Source organism: Thalassophryne amazonica, chromosome 4, assembly GCF_902500255.1.
Source record: "Thalassophryne amazonica chromosome 4, fThaAma1.1, whole genome shotgun sequence".
NCBI classification, from domain to species: Eukaryota; Metazoa; Chordata; class Actinopteri; order Batrachoidiformes; family Batrachoididae; genus Thalassophryne; species Thalassophryne amazonica.
Window position 1 is genome coordinate 22565459 of NC_047106.1, and position 23276 is coordinate 22588734.

The following is a 23276-nucleotide window of genomic DNA, read 5'->3' on the forward strand; positions in this document are numbered from 1 at the left end:
TACATATACTACAACTATTATTACTCTGCAACAATAATAATATGTTCTCAACAACTAAAATATTTAATCATTTTAATGAGGGCCTAAGTTTTTCTCCAGTTCTGCACTAAGTGGAATTGATGAGTCATATAAAATATGTTTACTTAATTTAACATTTCTGCATTGCTAAAATAGGACATGAAGCAATATCATTTTTAATACCTTCAGTGGGTTGAAGGGTTTCAGCTGGACAAACCACTGAGGTTAGAGTCAGTGAAATAATTCAAGCATGAGTAAGCTGTTGAATTTTCAGCATACACTATATACTCTTAACATTGCATCAGTGAGACAAAAACAAGTAAATGAAGCAATAATCTTCCTAAGAAATCAGCACCAGGATTTTGCAAAGCTGCAGCTGTCAAGTTCACACTCAGCTAGAGGGTGTAGACAAATGGCATGCTGGCAACCAACACTAAGCTCAAACCGTTTCTGAAGCGGCTGGAGAAACTACTTAGGCTTGACTGTGCACTACTGCTCGAGCTACATTTTGCATAAATACGCTTTGCTTTTTGGCACTTTGATGTACAGTACGTGACATATCCTGAAAAGCTGACAAGTAAAGGTGCATATGTTCTACAAATAACATGCTGTGATGCTGTTGGTTAAATACGTTGTAATGTCAACATGGAGTTGACCTGGTCTGGAAAAGACACGCATTTAATATTTCAAGAAAAATGGAAAAACTTGATAATTTCTTTCTAATCAATATCTTGGTCGTATACAAAATAATTACAAACAAGAACAATCAGAGATTTCTGATGTCGGCCAATCTAATCTGGTGTAACAGTATATCTCCTCCCATTGGCGCACAGCCGTGATGTCCCACACTGACTCCAACATGTGTGTCTTGATAAAGCATGACGTATTAATGACAGTAATGATCACATTTCACCATTATGTACTTTATTCACAGTGCAGAATAGAGAAGCACTATGGTCCAACTGTTACACACCAAGAGACTTATTCTGAACAAAGGAAACAACTTACTCTTTAAATATATCTGATGTTTGCAATAAATGACTTTTTTGTGTTTGTGTTTTGATTCTTTATATGAGAAGGTGACAGTTTCCCTGCTGCTGAAACAGCAGTCTGTCAAGTTCAGTAAATTAATGCCTGGGTTTCAGCCGTGCAAAATTCAGATGCTATCAGCACTTGTTAATTGGGAGTGGAAATCTCACCAATTTTTCGCACTCAGGTGGACAAACCCCAAACTGCATCTTAATGAAGGCAAATGCATTAAATGTGTGCACGTGTGCTGTTTTGCATATTTTAAAAATGTAATCCTCAGTTGACACAGTTAATCAACCAGCATGCATGTTTTTGTGAGTGTAATGGTGTTTGTGCATGTTTTAACACATGCAAGCATTTAGTAAATCAGGCCCCTAATCTGAATGCTCCCATTCCACTCAGCCAGAGATCAGAGTTGGTTCTGTCATGCACTGAGGAGGCGTGGCACAGAAGGCAGATGGACACACATGCAGACTCATTGACTCTAGTGTTGGAATTATAAAGTTTTATTAAAAAAAAAACAGACTTACGTTCGGTACACAGGTAGTCAAACAAACTGACGGAGGTACAGACAGCCGTAAGGCTGAGGCGTGGTCAAAAAACAAGCAAAGTTCTGACATGGTGAGGCAGGTACACAAGTGGTGGCAAACTGTGATAAAACAAATCCCAAACACCAAAGAAATAAAGATAACGTGAAAGAACACAGAATTAAACAGTGGCGGCTGGGCCATCGGGGGTACTCGGGCGCTGCCCTATATATTTAAAGTACGAGGTCTGTCAATAAAGTATAGGTCCTTTTTATTTTTTTCAAAAACTATATGGATTTCTTTCATATGTTTTTACGTCAGACATGCTTGAACCCTCGTGCGCATGCGTGAGTTTTTCCACGCCTGTCGGTGACGTCATTTGCCTTTGAGCACTCCTTGTGGGAGGAGTCGTCCAGCCCCTCCTCGGAATTCCTTTGTCTGAGAAGTTGCTGAGAGACTGGTGCTTTGTTTGATCAAAATTTTTTCTAGACCTGTGAGACACATCGAAGTGGACACGGTTCGAAAAATTAAGCTGGTTTTCGGTGAAAATTTTAACAGCTGATGAGAGATTTTGAGGTGATACTGTCGCTTTAAGGACTTCCCACGGTGCGAGACGACGTGCAGCGCTCCCAGGCGCCGTCGTCAGCCTGTTTCAAGCTGAAAACCTCCACATTTCAGGCTCTATTGATCCAGGACGTGAGAGAACAGAGAAGTTTCAGAAGTCGGTTTCAGCATTTTATCCGGATATTCCACTGTTAAAGGAGATTTTTTTAATGAAAGACGTGCGGACGGATTGCAGCGTCGGCTCGCAGCCGCTGCGACGCTCCGCCACAGGAAAAACACCTCCGTTGGAAGCCTTAAGGACAAGTTGGAACATGTCCAGCTGTTAAACAATTTCTCATATACTCACTCCACTGAAAGCCATCAAAAGCCACCTGGATTTTACAAATGGTTATCAACATGGAGGTGTTTTTCCTGTGCCGCCGCACCGCGCCGGCTGCGTCCCGACGCACGGACCCGTCCGCACGTCTTTCATTAAAAAAATCTCCTTTAACAGTGGAATATCCGGATAAAATGCTGAAACTGACTTCTTCTGAAACTTCTCTGTTCTCTCACGACGTCCTGGATCAATAGAGCCTGAAATGTGGAGGTTTTCAGCTTGAAACAGGCTGACGACGGCGCCTGGGACCACTGCACGACATCTCACTCCGTGGGAAGTCCTTAAAGCGACAGTATCACCTCAAAATCTCTCATCAGCCGTTAAAATTTTCACCGAAAACCAGCTTAATTTTTCGAACCGTGTCCACTTCGATGTGTCTCACAGGTTTAGAAAAAATTCTGATCAAACAAAGCGCCAGTCTCTCAGCAACTTCTCAGACAATGGAATTCCGACGAGGGGCTTGACGACTCCTCCCACAAGGAGTGCTCACAGGCAAATGATGTCACCAACAGGCGTGAAAAAACTCATGCATGCGCACGAGGGTTCAAGCATGTCTGACGTAAAACATATGAATGAAATCCATATAGTTTTTGAAAAAAATAAAAAGGACCTATACTTTATTGACAGCCCTCGTATTATCAATGTCAGTTTTACTTAATTGTATGTGCCTACATGTAATCTGAATGATTAAAACAACATTTCCACTAACTGACTCTCATTCAACAGTGCATTTCCACTGACAGAACGCATCATTTCTCTTCTTGGGCGCTCATTCAAAGAGTCCCATGAAGTCCAGTGAAATGACCAATTGTGTATGGCTGCTAAGAAAAAATAAATTTTTGGCCAATCAGCATCACCAAATTTAATGGAATGAAAAATCTTTATTTTCAATTTTCCGTTCACTACAGCAACAGTAAGTCACTGATGACAGATTAGACCACAGTTCATCTGGAACCAATCTTCGGAACTCAACCAGAAGTCCAAACATGAGATAGCCACCACATTCTGCTTAATTTTTACATGCTTTATATGTAAAAATAACTATTCTGGTCATTTCTAAATGTTATGCTTCACAGTGAGATGGGATAAATATAAATATTCTAATTTGAAGCATTATGTTGTGAATTAGTGTGAAATTAGCAGGAGGTTGGATTTGATAGTGCAGCTATCCTGATGGAAGTGGAAGATACGACACAGCAAGTAATTAAGATGCAGTAGTTAAGGATTTCCTGTTAATACTTTGTACACATAGCATGCAGAACTCGATTAGCTCTCAGCAGTATCCTCAACGTTACTTCAGCTTATATAATGCAGAGCCTTTTATTTTTCCACGGCTAATTACACATGATTCAATGACCCAAAATGTGATAGCAGTTTCCCTTATGTCTCTGAAGTATTACATTATTACATCAAAATGTAAATTTGTACTTTCAATAAAGAAGGCATGAAAAAATGCCAGTGTTTAATTTGAGAATTGTGGGGGTGTGAAAGATGACCTACAGGAAACATGAAGGAACTTGACTTGAGCAACAAGGTTCTAATGGGTCACATGTTCCTATTGCAGAATGTTTGTTAAATTATCTTTAAATATGAAAGGAAAGTAGTTGCAGGGATTAACAAGAGCAACTGGAGATTTTTGATGTCCGCCAAGGGTTGACGAGGACTCAAAATAAAAGAGATGTGATTCACATCGTGACCCAGATTTTACCTGGATCCGGTGGCGCAGACCGAATGGTCCCCCTAAAAATCGGTCCCCCCCGATGACATGGTTCATGGATTATCACCTCGTTTCTGCTTCAAACTGCACTCCAGTCATCACCTCAGCAACAGATATCTGAAGTTTTAGTACAATAATCATTTTCACATAAATTTAGCATTATTTCATCATAAAAGGCGGCGGAAGCAATCAGAGCGCCGCAGCTAAATGAGCTGCTAGCTGATGCATTCACTGCACGCTGGGCATTTCAAAGCGTCACAGAATTTCACCTTGTTTCTGCTTAAAACTGACTTTAGAATGACTTAAGAGGTTTTACCATTATCATCTGATGGTTAATAATCCCATTAATCCATCTGATTGCTCTGGGTGAAGAGACTCCATCTCAGACGTGCTAATGTGGACCTAAATGACGCATGCGCAGATGCAAAAGGCGGACTGATTTTTAGGTGTGGACTGTTCGGTCTGCAACACCGGATTCCACAACACAATGCAGTAATTGCGTACTGATCCAGAACGGTCCGACTGATTCAAGATGTTGCAATCTGATATTTAATTCACAAGCTGAAACAAAATAGTGTCTTCCTGATCTTGGTTTTACATCGTGATGTCGTATCATTCTGCTGCAGAATCTGCACATTGAGTTGAATCACTCCGAACATCCAACACTAACAGGGTCTACAACAGCCACATGTGATTTAAATTTTGTCAAGCTCTATCAGCAGATTTGAGATGATCCTGGAAATGGTGAAAATTTTTAAAAATGATCCAGAATCGGGATTTTTATCCCAATCCACTCCAAACTTTAATGGAGTCTTCCATGGCCTAATATCTATCTGTGGTGAAAAGTTGGTCTAAATCCATGCAGTAGTTTTTAACGTAATCCTTAAAAGCCTAAGTGAAATCCTGAGCCAGAATCTGGCTCTGGTGTCGCCAACTGAGTGGTCCCCCTAAAAATCAGTCCACCCTGCCTTCACTGTGTATGTATCATTTCGGAGAGTCAGCAGCGATTCACCGATTATCACCTCATTTCTGCTTAAAAATGACTTTAGAATGATTTAAGAGGTTTGAATTTGTCATCTGATGGTTAATAATCACATTATTCCCTTTGAACGGTTTGGGTGTGGAGAGTCAGACTCAGAGAGTCAGACTCAGATGTGCTGCTGTGGCTTCCTTCTTTTATTATGAAATAATGCTGAATTTATGTGGAAATGATTTTTGTACAAAGCTTCAGATATCTGTCGTTGAGATAGATGATGATTGTAATCCAGTTTGAAGCAGAAACAAGGTGATAATCGGTGAATTGCTGCTGAAGCTCCGAAATGATGCATGCGTGGTGAAGCAGGGGGACCACATTTTGGTCACCGGTCCAGTCGGCAGACCTGAAATACCTGTTGTGTCACTATGAGAAGGCGAGGACGGCAGGCATCCGGGCAGAAGGCAGCCGAGCCCAGTGTCGTTCGGTTGGCGACACCGGCTCACCGTGAAAATTCAGTGGATTCTTCCATGGCCTAAGTCTATCTGTGGTGCCAATTTGGTGAGAATCCATGAAGTAGTTTTGACGTAATCCTTCAAAGCCTATATAACGTGAAATTTTGATCCAGAATCTGGATCACCTCCAAAATTTAATGGATTCTTCCATGGCCTAATATCTATCTGTGGTGAAAATTTAGTCAAAATCCGTGCAGTAGTTTTGACATAATGCTGCTAACAGACAGACAGATAAACTGATTTTATTACGTCCTTGGGAGACGTAAAAAATATTATCCTTGGATTCAGATCAGCCAGGAGACATATCTGTTTCTATATTTGTGAGCTTTGTTAAACAACTGGGACTAAGGTAGATGGAAGCGGCACATGTACAGCCTCATAAAAAGAGAGTAAAGAGATTATTGAGCTGGTGATAAGCAGTAGCTACACCGGTTATTAAAGTCGGTGCCAAAGCCGGACACAGACGCAACAATCACCAATGCACCTCTGCATGGGAAATCTGATGTTTGGTAAGCGATGCTAAATGAAATATCGTCGAGATTAAAGCTGCAAGAATCTATTGAACAGACAATAGGTTGGAACAAAAAAAAAAAATGAAAGCAAAACCAGGATCCTATGAGACCAAACATCTTTACAAACATCTCTCCTCTTATTGATGTGCGCATATTTTAGCTTTACAGAATCAGCCTCAAAACTCCACAGATGTCATCAATGAAAGACTGCTGCTGGGTCGTGTTACCCAGCAGAGAAACCGCTCGTTTTTTCCTGCTGTTTTTCCTCATCGCTCTTTACATGCTGGCTGGTGCTGCAATGTTCTCTTGCTTGGAGAGGCCAGCGGAGCTGCAGGCACACCAGCTCTGGCAGAGAAGGCTCATGGACTTCACTAGAAAGCATAACATCAAGCATGAAGACCTGAAATACCTGTTGTGTCACTATGAGAAGGCGAGGACGGCAGGCATCCGGGCAGAAGGCAGCCGAGCCCTCTGGGACATTCCAGGTGCTTTCTACTTTGTGGGAACTGTGGTCTCCACCATTGGTGAGTCAAGTGAAAGGTATGCAGAGAATACTCGTACAATCAACAAACTGCAGCCACAGGAATAAAAGCTGTTACAGGATGACAAAACTACTACAGTGCATCTGGAAAGTATTCACAGCACTTCACTTTCTCCACAAGTGATTTCTTATTTACTTTTAATAAATTTGCAAAAATTAAAGTTTAGATTATTAATTACTTATTATTTAATTATTAGTTTAGATGTCATTACAGGGTGTTGTGAGTAGAAGTCTGAGGAGAAAAAATGAATTTACTCCATTTCTGAATAAGGCTGTAACATAACAAAATGTGGAAAAAGTGAAGCCCTACGAATACTTTACAGATGCACTGCATACACGCACTCTTCCAAAGATTCTTTTATGCAATAAAGAATTTAACATGGACTGATCATCTGGTCATTCAGACACAGAAACCGGAAGAAAATCCTCGAACCAAACATGAAATGGAACACACAAAACATTCCACTTGCTGTCATGAGAGACGCATGGGTCGCGCAGGTGTGCACAACACACTGGGGGACGGTTTTGTGCACGCTCATGCACGTGCACAAACACAGCTGGAACATGTTTCACCACATTGTGCCACTGTTATGGGAAAAAAATAAAAGGAACATGTTGCACCACATCGCGCTACTGTTGTGGGAAAAATAAAAAACAGCTTGAACATGTTGCACCACATCACGCTGCTGCTGTGAAGAAAAGAAAAAAAATACATGTCACCTGTGGGATTCAAACCTGCAATTTACAAAAGCTCTGATTAACAGAGGGATACGTTACCACTGTACTACCATCACTGTCCTACAACAGGAGCGTAAATGGCCTAAATTAACAAGGAGATATTGAAAAAAGAAATTAGACGATGTACCAAGAGGAAGTCTTTGATTTTCACCGTAATAACTGACAAAACGGCGTTGTGTATGGCGTATTTCTGTCTGTGTTGTAATGTACACCTTGCGTGCATGGTCATGTCCAGCTGTCAGTCAGTCGGCAGTCAGCTGACGTGCTAGTGTCCCACCAGTAAAGCACTCACACAGAATGAGTTCACGTCTTCGTCACCCTTATTTGTGTGATTTAATTTCCACTCTTTTTATCTGTCATGTAACTGCAATTTATGTGGTGGAAGTGAAATCAGCTGGTGGGGCTGCTTCACACCTCTCCCACATGCTCAGATGCTGGCCAGTCCTCATGAGAGCGTGAGCGCCCCACCACACAACACACTGGACAAAGTCAAAATGTGATACATTCCAAAATAAACAAGATGAAAAAATAAATGTGAGAAGGACAACATGGATGTTATTTGACACAAGTTTAAATAAAAAAGAAATTGTCAGATGAACATGGATTGTAGAGACTATAATAAAAATGTGAATCAGGACATTAATTGTGACTTATGTGCACTGTTGTAGTATAACTTTTCATTATTTATATTCATTATTGGATTTTATTTTGGTAAATGTGTTGATTCCTGTGAAAGGCCTATAGCATTACTATCTAATGCATAAAGCGGCTAATGCACAACTGCATGCACAGGTATGCATGCACGTCCCTATGTGCGTGTGTGTGTCTCCGTCCGCAGCCCATATATGGCTAAAGAGGTAGCACATACAAGCCGTGCATGGACTTGAGCAGGACAAACAAAGCCCAAACACTGACAAGCTCAGTTCACAAGCTAACCTCGATTGGATGTTTATTAAGTCATATTTTGGATGCTGAGGTTGGTTCATATCAGTTTTGCTTTGGAGTAACCATTAAAAATTATGACCTGCTTACTTCCTCATTAGTGGATGAACTCAACCGAAAAATCCTCATGCTACCTATAGCAGCTACAAATGCTAAACACCATTAGCATCCAACGGACAACCTCAGCTAACAGGCCAACCTCAGGTTTGGATGTTTATTAAATCATATTTCTGGGGGTTTAGTGGTGGTTCTCATATTGGGGTTTTTGGGGGGTTAATCATGGATTAACTTGAACAAACTACCTCCACAGTCACAGCACTGCATCGATAGATGCTATAAATGCTAACTTTGGTAGCATCGTACCAACAAGTTCAGCTACAGTCTAACCAATGGTTTCAGTGTTCATTACATCATATTTTGGCAGCTGAGCAGTGGTTCTCATAATGGTTTTGCTTTTGTGTGGGCATTAAAAATTATGACCCGATAATCTCCTCAGTAATTGTGGTTTAACAACCTAATGCCATGAAGATACTGATAGCTGCTACAAATGGTAACATCATTTGCATCCAAAATAATATCACTATAATTTCACTCGATGCACACATATCTTACACCCCTATTCCACAGGGCACCGTTCTATTACGATCACCACCATCCACAAAAAGTGCAAACATGGGAAGAGACTGCTTTGCCTCCTAATGGGTTGGCTTATAAAGTGCAGATCTGGCAACTAGCTGTCTTATGAAGTGCAGACCTGGCAATCTACCCAAAAACAAAAGAAAGGAGCCACGACCGGCTGTGCCCTATAACCAGAACCGGAACAAACGCTGCTTCTGCTTCACATTTTTACCCAGATGGAGCACAAACAAGTATCAAGCTGTACTCACTAGGACTACCCTGTTTAAAAACGTTCGAACATGACTGAAGCTGTTAAGACTATGAACATCTAGAAGAAAACCACACACTAGCCACGATGTGGTGAATCAGGATGAAATTTTTGAAAAGCTTGAAAATTTCACCCTGATTTTCAAAACTGGTGTTGATCATGGGCTAGCTAATATATACCAAGTTTGTTCAAATCTCGTTGCAATGTAAATTACAATGACAAAGGCGATTCTGATTCTGAAATACCTTCAAACCTGCATTATTTGGTCCATATGGTCAGTAAAAAGTTGCTAAATTGAAATAAGTTTATTGAGATTCCACATTATTTCTGAAAAAGCATACATGTGCTGTGTTGCAAGAGCTCTCATAACAAAAGATCAACTTATTTCTCTGTAGTACTACGTTGTATATTACGGAACCAGGGAGAGGTCACTTAAAGTGATTTTGTTTTTGTTTTTCTGGCCATGATAATTTGTGCTCACGTTTTCCTTTAATTGAGCCCACGAATTAATAAAACATGCTCTCAAAGATAATAAAACGTGCACGTTTTAATGGCCGTGATAATTCGTGCGCACGTTTTCCTTTAATCGAGCCCTAGAATTAATATTACACCGTGGAATCATTAAACCTAAAAAAGTCTAACAATGATGTTTGCTCAGTAGTAAAAAAAGTTTCATCTGCTGTGACTGAATAGCATGTATCCTTAGCGCTTGGCATCACAGTTTATTGCAACTTGCACCTTTCCCAGAGGCTACTGTAATCTGAGCACTGATATTGATATTGCATGTGCTTATAGACAAAAACAAATAAGAGACAAAATTCAATTGATTATTCATCTAAACTGCAAATATATTAATTTTTAACATTTATGAAACACTTCTCTAAACAAGGCCATAGGGTCACTGACCCTAAAGAGATTCCCTCCTTGGCACAGTGATCGATTTCTTTTTGTCTCTTTCTCTAAAATTGTATATAATAATCATTAGATTATTAATGTATAAACAAAAATAAATTTAAGAAATTACAATTTGAAAACAAATGCACCCGAACGTGATGACAGCTGCAACTGCTTAATGCTAACTTTTAACATTGAAAATGCCATAGACATGCTAATGCGTTAGCATCGGATCCGGATCGTGATCGGATCACCACTAAAATTTAATCACTTGTTCCTCTTGTCATTTCAACCACCACAAATTATTAACAAAAATAAATTTAAGAAATATTACAATTTGAAAACAAATGCACCCGAACGTGATGACAGCTGCAACTGCTTAATGCTAACTTTTAACATGAAAATGCCATAGCCATGCTAACGCATTAGCATTGGGATCCGGATCCGGATCACCACTAAAATTTAATCACTTGTTCCTCTTGTCATTTCCAACCACTCCACAAAATTTCTATAACAAAAATAAATTTAAGAAATATTACAATTTGAAAACAAATGCACCCGAACGTGATGACAGCTGCAACTGCTTAATGCTAACTTTTAACATGAAAATGCCATAGCCATGCTAACGCATTAGCATGGGATCCGGATCCGGATCACCACTCAAATTTAATCACTTGTTCCTCTTGTCATTTCCAACCACTCCACAAAATTTCTATAAACAAAAATAAATTTAAGAAATATTACAATTTGAAAACAAATGCACCCGAACGTGATGACAGCTGCAACTGCTTAATGCTAACTTTTAACAATTGAAAATGCCATAGCCATGCTAACGCATTAGCATGGGATCCGGATCCGGATCACCACTAAAATTTAATCACTTGTTCCTCTTGTCATTTCCAACCACTCCACAAAATTTCTATAAACAAAAATAAATTTAAGAAATATTACAATTTGAAAACAAATGCACCCGAACGTGATGACAGCTGCAACTGCTTAATGCTAACTTTTAACATTGAAAATGCCATAGACATGCTAACACGTTAGCATTGGGATCCGGATCGGATTAATCACTTGTTCCTCTTGTCATTTCCAACCACTCCACAAAATTTCATCAAAATCCATTCAAAACCTTTTGAGTTATCCTGCTGACAGACAGACAAACAAACGCGACCAAAAACATAACCTCCTTGGCGGAGATAATAAACTGATAGAACAGAAATACAATAACTGCAATGATGGGAAAAATTAAAAGACATGAAAAGCAGGAAAATCGGCATGAGGGGTGAACAGCCCTCCCTGTAGCTGTCAGATAATCTAACCCGACAACCGGCCCTGATTTAGGCCAGATACTGGCCTCTCTCTCCGAGCCTGTGATTGGTTGGCGGCCGAGATGCTAATGTCAGCCCATGCGTCAGCCTCACGTTGATGTGGCGGGATCGCTGCTCTCCTATTGGTCGTTTAGGAGAAGGAATTCTCACGTCAAAATGGAGGCCAGTATCCGGCCCAATTCATAGCCGGGCCAGTTGTCAGGCTGTCAGATAACCCCGCCTCGCTGTCGAGCGTTACCCTGACAAGATACAGTAACAGAAACAGACAGTAAGAACCAAGATGATGAGACCACTCGAGCACACACACACACACAGGTCAGGTGTGACGCAGACATTACTAAAAACCCCAGAACCAGCAGACATCATGACAATTCCTGGCACTGACCCTCCTTTGTTTGTTTCAGACTGGAGCGTCGCTGCTGCTAAGGTCTATGACCCACATACTGATATCTGCTGTGATGGTGTTCTATCTGAGAGGAAGCCCTGGATGGATAAAGTAATGTCCCCTTTAGGCTAAAGACACATTACATTTATTTGTGCAAGAAGAAAAGCTGTTCTTTTCTGAGCCCGTTGCTTCACCAAGTAATCATTTGGTGATATTCTTTTCTTGCAATGTTCAACATTTTTTCTGTATTTTTTTTTACTGTAGTTTTATAAGGGAACTTCCCATTAGTCCTTGTATTAAGGAGAGTATGTTGAACTTGCATTTATGGTAGGTTTACAAAAGTGTGACAATAGAAAAAAACAAAAACATTTAATTATGGTGAATTACCAGTACTTGTTGATTTTTTTCAATTCAAGTTTTATAGACAGCAGTACAGTTAAAAGTGATTAATGGTGTATGTCAACAGAATCATATGTTTTATTTTTGTAAACTGAACAAAACTGGCTTGGGTTTGTTAGCAATTTTAAAGTATTACATTTGTTGTGAACTTTAAAATCAGTTTGGGGTTGGAATATATGTTGTCTACTGCTCGGTTTAAGTTCGTAAGATTCGAAGAAACAACGTAGCTGCACTGGAACTATTGACATTTATTTCCAGCAATCAAAAGAAAAACCATCTCATCTCTGTTCATCCCACTCTACTTCTGCGCTGTCTGTGCTGCAGTCATAGCCTTTAATATGGCGCCTAGCCCTGCAGGAAACCCTCGCTACTGCAGTCATAGAATGTCCCAGATACCACATATACACCATCAAATATTATAAAGAGGTTAGGAGCAGTGGACCCTCCCCGTTTTGTAAAATATGAATGAAAAAGTTTGCGTCTCACTTGAAATATTAAAAAGACAGATTGCTGTGTTGCTCCAGCCTCATAGGCTGCAGTTGGAGCTCCACCCAGCTGCTGTTAATACAGTTTATAGGGTTGTCCCTGACGAACAAAAAATCCTGCAAACTTCTTCATTATCGTTCAGCTCATATGCAAAAGGATGACACAGCAGCACCCTTGGAAAGGTGCAGCGTTCACACGCGTCTGCGTGCAAAGCGTCACTGCCAGTATAAGACCATCTGTTTAGATTTTAATCACACTTTTGTCAGGAGTCTTTGTCTTTGATTGCAAGTCTGTGCTGTAAGTCTGACTGTAATTTTATTTTATTCTTCAAGTGCTGTGGGGAGACGCCGTATGGTTTGGCTCAAAGTGGAGTTCTCTGCTGCAACAGTAAGCTACACGCCGGCGTAAATGACACGCAGCGATGTGCAGAGGCCAGCTTTGATTACGACGCAGCTACGTATACGGTTTGCTGCTCGAAGGTACACCGGCCAGCCGGGCAGCACTGCTGCGGCACAGACGTCTACGATCCTCACACTCAGATCTGCTGCAGCGGATGCAAGTGAGTCCTTCAAAATGTCAGACTTCAGTGTCTGGAATTTGTGTGGGTTTTTTGTTTTTGGCTTTGATAACCATCCTCCCAATGGAAACATTTACCTCAACAAATCAGCGATCACAGACATACAGACGGGTGTGGTGCAGAAAATGTCTCATTCACACTGGGTTGGAGACAGATGGGCATTCCAGCACTCAGACAGGACATATTTTGACTTCTGGAAAGACTCAAAACATGCCAAGGAATGCATTGTTGTCTGTGTTGCAGACTGAGATGCGTTTAAATTTTTTTTAATTATTAACTGGGTGGTCTGCTTAACTGTGTGATCTGCTTGTCTAAGAATTTACAGAATGTACAAGTATTGGGACACTGTTTGTTTTCTCATGACGTCCACAGAACATTTATTTATTTTCATAGAGTTCTGTAGTTTAAGAGTCAAACTCTTGGTTGTTCTTTGATAATGACCTGTGATACGAACATTAAAAAAACCCTGTAGTTTATGATGTTATTAAAATGCAGAAAGGTAGCTTCAGAATTCTCATCGAGCTCTGCCAAAATTTTGTTGCACAAAATTTGGTTAACTCTCAGGGCACCATCTTGGCCAGAGGTGTAAAATAAGTGGTCCATATTTCAAATCCTATTTGGTGTGGTGATAGTGCAAAGCCAGGCACTGCAAGGCAGTGCATCTCAGAGCTGCGTTGCAGCACGCACGGCTGAACAGGCTGTTACATCCATAATAAACATGATATTACAGATACAATGACATCCCCACTTATGGGTTACATAATATACCTGTAATATTGTGTTCAACGTGCCTATAACAGCCCGGTCAGGTGAGCTGCGTAGTGAGTCAGTGCATCTCAGAGCGTACTACACTGTGCATGACTGAAAGAGCTGTTACAGCTGTAATACACATCATAGAACAGTTATAACATCTAACTCATATGAAGGATTGATGTCACAACTGTATTACCAAGCCATCACAATATGAACAGAATAAATAATCACCTTTGTGCAAGGGGCGCAGGAGGCCAAACATTCAATCATCTTTATACTTATATTTTTTCCAGTTTTTCCAGTATTTTTTTTTTGACAGTTTTGTGTTAGAAATCAATACATATGGATTAGTAACGTAATACAGCGACATAGTAGCCACCAAGGCTGTATCCATGTGAAATTGGAGGCCTCCTGCAATTTTTTTTCTGGGCTTCCTATGCCTTTCAGACCAGCAGGAATAGCAGCTGATTACACCGCTGTGCACGCATGAGGCTGGATCATTTGATGGCCCACTGCACGTGTGTGTGCTCATAACAGCTGATCACACCACTGCGCCTGCGTGAGGCAGGATCATCTGATCGGTCTGCTTACATGCACGATAGTGCTGCCATGATCCAAGGTACCTAGTATACGAGGTCTATTAGAAAAGTATCTGACCTTATTATTTTTTTCAAAAACCATATGGATTTGAATCACATGTGATTGCGTCAGACAAGCTTGAACCCTTGTGCGCATGTGTGAGTTTTTCCACGCCTGTCTGTTGCGTCATTCGCCTGTGAGCAGGCTTTGTGTGAGGAGTGGTCCAGCCCCCTCGTCGGATTTTCATTGTCAGGAAATGGCGGAATGATTTGGGCTTTTTTTCCATCAGAATTTTTTCAGTGAAAATGTTACGGGCTTGGTAGAGAATAAGGAGTGTTACTGTCGCTTTAATGACGGCCCCCAGCGGCTGGGGGCGCGCCGCGCTCCGAAGTCGCCATCAACAGGCTGAACGACCATTACATTTCTAAACGGATGGCTCTCTGGATCCGTGACCATTGTGTGCCATTTCTCTGGTATCACAAGAGCTGGACATCAACCATTTTCTGGCAGATTTCACTTTTAACAAGAGATTTTGTCATGGAAAGCCGAGTGGAGGCTTCGCGCTTCACGATGGATTCGCTACTGGAGCGAGACAAAACCACCTCCGTTTTGGTCTCACAGGATGGCTTTGAGATGGCGTTCAGACAGCTGTCGGTGGTTTTTCCATCGAGTGATTATCCGAGAAATTGTGGATGTGCCTGGACATGCCAGAACATGTCCCGTGAGGCTTCGTCACGGCGTTGCTGTGCGCCATGCGGCACCACCGCGACGTGCGGAATTCCTCCGCACGTCTGTCTCAATGTGCTGAAAAAGTGCTGATGTCCATAACTCCATAGAATTCAGTCATAGATAGTCCAAACAATACCTTTTTTGGAATCTTTATGATCAGACTTTATGATCAGATTTTTAATATGATTGGAGCACTTTTCGATTTTCATTTCGACAAACTGCTGCCATTGGGTGACACATTGAAATTTCATGATACCTTTGGCTATATGTGTACCAAATTCTATGAAAAAATCAAAAAATGCACAATTGTTATGGAAATTGTAGCTAAGATGCACCACTATTAAAATTTTGAACGTCAGAGTTCTTCTTCTTAGACTGTGAATGTAGTATGGATTGTCTACACATCTGATTAATGGCTGTGTCTGTACACTCAGGCATCCCAAAGGCAGAAACATTCATTGCTGTGGACGTCAGGCCTACAACATTAGCAACCCGTTGATCAAGTGCTGTTCTGAGACGCTGCACGACCTGACAAATTTAGACGAACATAAACGTGATGCGCAGTGTTGTGGATCTATTCTGAAAGACCCAGCGGTGAGTCTTAATGAAAATAACAAATATTTATCAAAAGATGATTATGCCTAAATACGAGGTCTGTCAATAAAGTATAGGTCCTTTTTATTTTTTTCAAAAACTATATGGATTTCATTCATATGTTTTTACGTCAGACATGCTTGAACCCTCGTGCGCATGCATGAGTTTTTCCACGCCTGTCGGTGACGTCATTCGCCTTTGAGCACTCCTTGTGGGAGGAGTCGTCCAGCCCCTCCTTGGAATTCCTTTGTCTGAGAAGTTTCTGAGAGACTGGTGCTTTGTTTGATCAAATTTTTTCTAAACCTGTGAGACACATCGAAGTGGACACGGTTCGAAAAATTAAGATGGTTTTCGGTGAAAATTTTAACAGCTGATGAGAGATTTTGAGGTGATACTGTCGCTTTAAGGACTTCCCACGGTGCAAGACGACGTGCAGCGCTCCCAGGCGCCGTCGTCAGCCTGTTTCAAGCTGAAAACCTCCACATTTCAGGCTCTATTGATCCAGGACGTGAGAGAACAGAGAAGTTTCAGAAGAAGTCGGTTTCAGCATTTTATCCGGATATTCCACTGTTAAGGAGATTTTTTAATGAAAGACGTGCGGACGGATTGCAGTGTCGGCTCGCAGCCGCTGCGACGCTCCGCCACAGAAAAACACCTCCGTTGGAAGCCTTAAGGACAAGTTGGAACATGTCCAGCTGTTAAACAATTTCTCATATACTCACTCCACTGAAAGCCATCAAAAGCCACCTGGATTTTACAAATGGTTATCAACACGGAGAATGACGTCACCGACAGGCGTGGAAATACTCATGCGCACAAGGGTTCAAGCATGTCTGACGTAAAAACATATGAATGAAATCCATATAGTTTTTGAAAAAATAAAAAGGACCTATACTTTATTGACAGACCTCGTACATGTGGAAAAGACAGGAACATTCCTGTTTTTTGGCAAATGCACTGCTGCTATTCAGTCTACATGTGTTGACAGTTGTCAGGTTAATCTTTGAATTGTATAACGGAGCCTAAAGACCTTTTTTAATGACGAAAAAGGAAGGGAGAAATACCCAAGAGAGTGTAACTTTTTTGACTGGTTGACAAATACAGTGCCCTCCAAAAGTATTAGAATACTTACACATTTAATTTGTTTATGCCATTTTAAATACAAAAAATACAAATTTCAAAAATGATCTTCCTTAAAGTGGATATGACATCTAGAAATGAGGTAAAACTGATATAAATATCAAAATATACATACAGTATTGTAAGTTGAAAGTGGTTTTAATCATTATCACTGAGAAATAAAGTTTGTACAGTTTCTCAAAAGTGTGTTCTTGGAAAGCGCGCTGGCAGCGTTCCATCAGCGGTCACGTGATGCCGTGACATCACAACGTGTAGAGTCCCGTCTTTGTCTGTTTGATTGACAACAGGAACAGATAGACCTCAGCATGGACAGTGACGAGATCAAGAACTTTTCTGACTCCTCTTCAAGTGTGGATTATTTCTGACTCAGATCCTGAGGATGTCACAGCAGTGATTAGTTCCTACAGATTGGAGCCGTATCTTTCGGACGAACATTCAAACCAGGAACATTCTGGCAGCGAAAATAATGCTGACGGTGCTTATGGCGGAGCCGAAGCAGAGGCAGACGCGCCAATTCCGATGGATTTTGAAAGGCTGCAGAATACGGAATGGTAAGGTAGGCTTTGATTTTTGTTGCTGCTGTTTATAACACTATAATTATAGCATTTTTCATTCTAGCGTCTGTTTACTGCCTTTGTTACTGTTCCAGAGCCGCGACAGTGTAGCTATTACTTGCGGACCACCGTCATTACCTTCGGGTTTTTGCCGTTTTCGAGTGCCAGGCATTGCATTCATTCGTGTTTAGTTATGTTATTTTCATGAAAGAATAGGAAATAAATGGCAAACATTTCGAGAAAGATCGCCGAGAACAACAGTGAACATGCCGCCACCGCGTTTACTACGTATTGCACTGATATTTTTACAAGTTCCTTGACCATTTCAAGATTATTGTGAACATATTTTGGGGTTGACATTTTAGGTGTTCCTGTGAGCGGTGAGAACATGGAGACGGTAGAGGAAAGTGTCTGCTGTCGGGAGCAAATGTGGGTGTGCGAGCGGAGCTAGCGGCAGCCTGACATTTCGTGCATCACACAACACTGCAGCTTTCGATCAATCTGCCTGGACTTGAAAAGGCTAAAACCTTTTGCCCTTGTGTTTGTGCAATATGCTGCGACACACTGGTCAGGCATATCGACAAACAAGTCCCTGAGAGCTGTGTTGAATCAAAGTTTCTGACGCTTAAAAAAGTGAAAACAATGGCCGCCAGGTGCGCAAGCCGATACGGTCTATACGTAGTGATGTATTTCAGGCTTGTTGCTCAGTAAATAGCTGGTCACGGGCGTGCACATTTTTCAGTGGCGGGACGTTCAAATGTTATATATAACAGGAGAACCGTGTCCATTTTCCCAAAACGCCTAGGTTGACTGAATTATATAACCTTTGTTACATGTAATAAGACTATGTGTCTTTAAGTGTCATATCCACTTTAAACTCAAGCTGAAAGCAAATCTCTACAACTTGATGTAAATTAATTACAATATAAAAGCCAAGATGATGGGTTGCATAAGTAATCAGCCCCTTTGGTATAATACCTGTGAATAGTCAGTTTTATGCCAGTTTTCTTCAAACAAGTCAGGGGATGGATACATGAACATTTCCAAGCCACTGAATACGTTTTGGACTTAATTTACATCATTTATGAAGAAATACAAACAGTATGGCACTCTATGGTAAATCTGTGTGAAGTAGACAGTTCTCAAAAACTGAGTGACTGTACAAGAAGGAGACGAGTGAGGAAAGCCACAAAGACACCCAGACAACCCAGAAGAAGTTATATAGGCTTCTCTGGCTGTGATTGAAGAACTTGTGCATAGTGCAAATTTTGCATTTTGTATCCCCAGTTATACAGCTTCATGATGAAGTGGTACAGAGGAGGGTTTTCTAAAAAGAACTTCAGCTACAATGTGCCAGAAGGTTCATCTGAGATGCAAAAGCCTAGATTTGAGGTTTTGGGTGAAAGATAACTGGATAACTATATCTTGTACTGACTGATTGGGCTGACTGTGGTATCTGGAGCCTGGGCATAACATTAACAATGAAAATGCATCAGAAAGAGAAAGTGTAGTCCTTCAGCATCCTTGTGTATTAGTGGCCCTTCAATGAGGTTGTTTCTGTTTCACCTGCCTCAATCTCATTGCCCCAGTCTAATTTTTCTGTCTTCAGAACAGAGATTAACATTCATGGTGACCTCAGCTTTTTATACAGGATTACATATTCACTGGCCACATCTGTTCAATTGCTTGTTAATACAAATGGCCAATTAGCCAATCACACAGCATCAACTTAATGCATTTAGGGGTGATTCTTAGACTACGGGCACTTATTATGTCCTTTGATCATATTGTATGAAAAACAGCAAAAAGGGGAAATTTCACACTTTTATAGTTATCTTTACAATGAAAGTGTGTTAAGAAATGTTCTAGTAGTCTATGATGACTTTTTCACCGTTTTTCAGCATCATTATATGCAAATATTGCTGTTTTGTGCTTGTCCCACACCCAGACTTTTGATCTTCAGTGATAAAATGAATGGTAAAGAAACATTTTTTCTAATGTTTTAAAATATCTCTGAATAAATATCAGTAAAATCAAAACATAATTGGGGTATTCAATGTCATACAACTGTTGTGATTTTTTTAAACAAAATGTAGTTGTCCCACACTATTGCCGTAATTTCCACCACAACACTGTAATGTCCCTTTAAACTTGTATGAAAGATTGTTTGGGTAGTTTCTATGGAGATAAACAGTGACATCAGAGCACATGTATATAGCGCCAAATCACAACAAACAGTTGCCCCAAGGCGCTTTATATTGTAAGGCAATGTGTGGTGGAAATTACATTTACAAGACCAATAGTGCCCGTAGTTAAAGAATCACCCTTAGACATATAAACGTGCTAAAGACAACTTGCTGAAGTTCAACCCGAGCATCAGAATAGTTAAGAAAGGGGATTTAAGTGACTTTAAATGTGGCATGGTTGTTGGTGCCAGACCAGTTGGTCTCTGTATTTCAGAAACTGCTGATCTACTGGATTTTTTAGGCAAAACCACCTCTAGGGTTTACAGAGAATGGTCCAGAAAAGAGAAGGTGTGTGGATGAAAATGAGGTCAGTGGAGAATAGGCAGATTGGTTGAATGGGCGACTGCATGATGCAATCATTGTAATGGTTAGGGTCTGGATGGATCAAACAGGACTGGTACTGAACCCAAATGCAGGTGATGGCTGGACAGGTGATCGACCCCAAATTGGCGTGGAAGTAATCAGGAAGAAACACAGGCACTGAGCGCGGCGCTTGAATAGGAAGGCATGTGGAAAGACCAAAATAGCAAGCTCTATCGCAGAAAATAGAGAGGCCAGGTTACCTCGTTAGGCTGTTGATGAGGTGCAGATGAGCTGCAGGTGTGGTTCAGGTTCCTCAGCTCTGCTTGCGCACCACCTGGAGGGAAAACAGAGAGACAACAGGGCAGGAACAGACAAGGCAGATGAGTAGACCATGACAATCATGTCAATATGGACCAACATCTCTGAGGAATGTTTCCAACACCTTGTTGAATCTATGCCATGGAAAATTAAGGAAGATCTGAAGGCAAAAGGAGGTCCCACCCAGTACTACCAAGGTGTACCTAACAGCTGGTGAAGGTACACTTAATGCTGTCATAAATGTAAGAATAAGAAGCTTTCAATAACCTTGGTTAAAGTAATAACCTGCTGAAAGTTGTTAGTAAGCCACCAATGCAGTTTTAAATCGGGGACCTCTTTTATTAATGTTAAGTTGAAACCTTCAAAATGCACAGTTTTTCTGCACACATAATTAAATGCTACTACTCAAACATTCATAACCTTGTCTACACATTCTGAACTCCTGGTCCAAAGCAACACAGTGCACACATGAAGGTTCATTGCTGTTTTTCAGCTGAAGCAGTTGTCATGTGTGCAGTATAGTTAGCAAAGTGGAGTTACACATGCCCCAAAGCACTTGGCCGTAAAACCACAGTACTGGTGCACATGAAATATCATTAACATAAAATAACTGTCCTAAATGACCATTTATGTTCACAGACCTACACTGAAAAAAATGAAACAGTGCACTTCATTCAAAGTACTTATTTACACTGGTCTAATGGAAAATTGTGGTTTCCAGTTTAAATCTGCTGGAATCATTTTACAAAATCCTAAATATACGTTGTGAGAAACTAAAAAATTAGCTTTAACAAATTATACATTTTTTTCATCCAAAGTAGCATTTTTTTCAGTGTATCACCAATACTCACATACATATATTTTCACTCTTATGTTGCACCTTGACGATTTCTGGCCTCAATTATCATCCCAATTCAAACAATGAGGAAATCAAGTCTAACTGTCAACAACTGCAGTCTAAAGTTTTGCGTCATAGTACATGCACTAGATTACTGCCAACTGCAAGCGACATTCAACACAGCACCATGTCACTGGAGCTACTGGGCATACTCGCAACAGTACTGTGTGCAGTCTAAATTTACTGTGGTTATAACAAGACATTATTCCAAAAATGTATCTGTTAACATCTGAAAACTGTCTTCTGCTGAAGAGTGCAATATGCTTTTCTTAGAATTCTGGATGAATATTTCCAGAGATTTAAAGAGGTCAGTGAACAGTGAGTCAATGAATGCACCACCCCACACACACTGACTGCTGTTCACCGCAGCCTGCTCTGATCATTTTCACCCTACTGCAAAGAAATCACCCACCACTTGCTTCACAAATAATACAATCTGCATTGTATATCATTTTAGTTGACATTGTAGCCTAGCTTCAAAATACCTACCCAACACACATTCATTCATTCATTTTTATACCCGCTTATTCCAGTTAAGGGTAATGTGTGGGCAGGATCCTATCCCAATGGTTACTGGGTGGACAACTTAACCCCCCCCATCCCGAAATTCAGTTTGCTTCTGCTGCCTATGACTTTACAATATGTCAGATTTCATTTCATAAGATAGGGACTGGGGAAAGTGTGGAATCAAATGTCTACATATGTAACAGGGTGAATGCTGCTTGAGTGAGGAGATGGAGCTGTTGTACAGGACCAAGCCAAAGCACCAGTGCTGCGGACACAAGTACTATAACACATCTCTGTGGTCATGCGCAGGGAAGCTACATCCAGTGCACCAAACCAGAAATCACAGCAACCCCATTCAAGGTAGATAAAATGTAACACTGACAGATTTGGTGTGTTTACATGTCCAAAAGTGCTGGGCAGGCGCTCTCCAGGAGCAGGGTCTCTAACACCCCTGCTTGCCGCACATGTCAATGTCACACTAGCAAGACGACAACAGTTGCTAAGACTTGCATCACCGTGTGTAAAATGTTATGTTTCAGAATCCAAACTCCTGTCACTGAATAATCTGGATGAAGCCCTCCTTTGTGGACAGTGTAAGAGTTTTTGATTTCAGACTCATTTGGAACTTGGAAGTAACCATTGCTGTTTTGTGAATGTATGCATTTAATGTACATGTTTGACATCCCCCTTCAGTGCACGCCGGAATTGTGGAAAGTGTGAAAAGCAGCATTGTGTTAAGAAGTGTCCTGAAAATCCATGCCAGAAATAGCAGTGTGGAAGCTGTGGTTTCACCTTACATCCTGAACATGACTCACCGTGGCAACTTCCCTGAACTCACTGAAGGAAGGAGCTACTTCTTCAATGAAACGTCATATTTCTTCAGAGATTTCAGCCATTCCTCTTTCCATGAGTCATTAAGTTTCATCATGTCTAAGTGTAGCCATGGCTAATTTCCAATGGGCTCAGATTCAAACTGACTCTTCTGAAGACGTGATTACTCAGTGTTTATGTAAAGCAAAAGTTCCCACCAACTCAACATATTTTGCCAAAGTAAATAAGCTTGGTTAATCACGTTGGGTCTGGATTAGGGGCCATATCGCGGTGACAGTGTTAAGACATGCGGTATGTGTACTAGTATTTCTCCATAATTTATTATTTCAGCACGGATGTTGAGCTTTTAAAGTCTGCTGTTTTTGTGCAGCACCTCTGAGTGCTTTACAGCTGTTTGCCTCATCTTACTGCGTC

General features: G+C 40.8%; 1 long non-coding RNA gene across 2 annotated transcripts; it reads left to right on the forward strand.

The window, feature by feature from the left end:
- The first annotated feature begins 13075 nt into the window (after nt 1–13075).
- LOC117509115 lies at nt 13076–22336 on the forward strand. Of its 2 annotated transcripts, XR_004560250.1 has the most exons (4): nt 13076–13392; nt 15906–16069; nt 21820–21842; nt 22235–22326. It is a non-coding gene; the product is annotated as an uncharacterized LOC117509115 (long non-coding RNA). The 2 variants fall into 2 exon arrangements; XR_004560249.1 differs by lacking the exon at nt 21820–21842 and having other exon boundaries at nt 15906–16065; nt 22235–22336.
- The last annotated feature ends 940 nt before the right edge of the window (nt 22337–23276 follow it).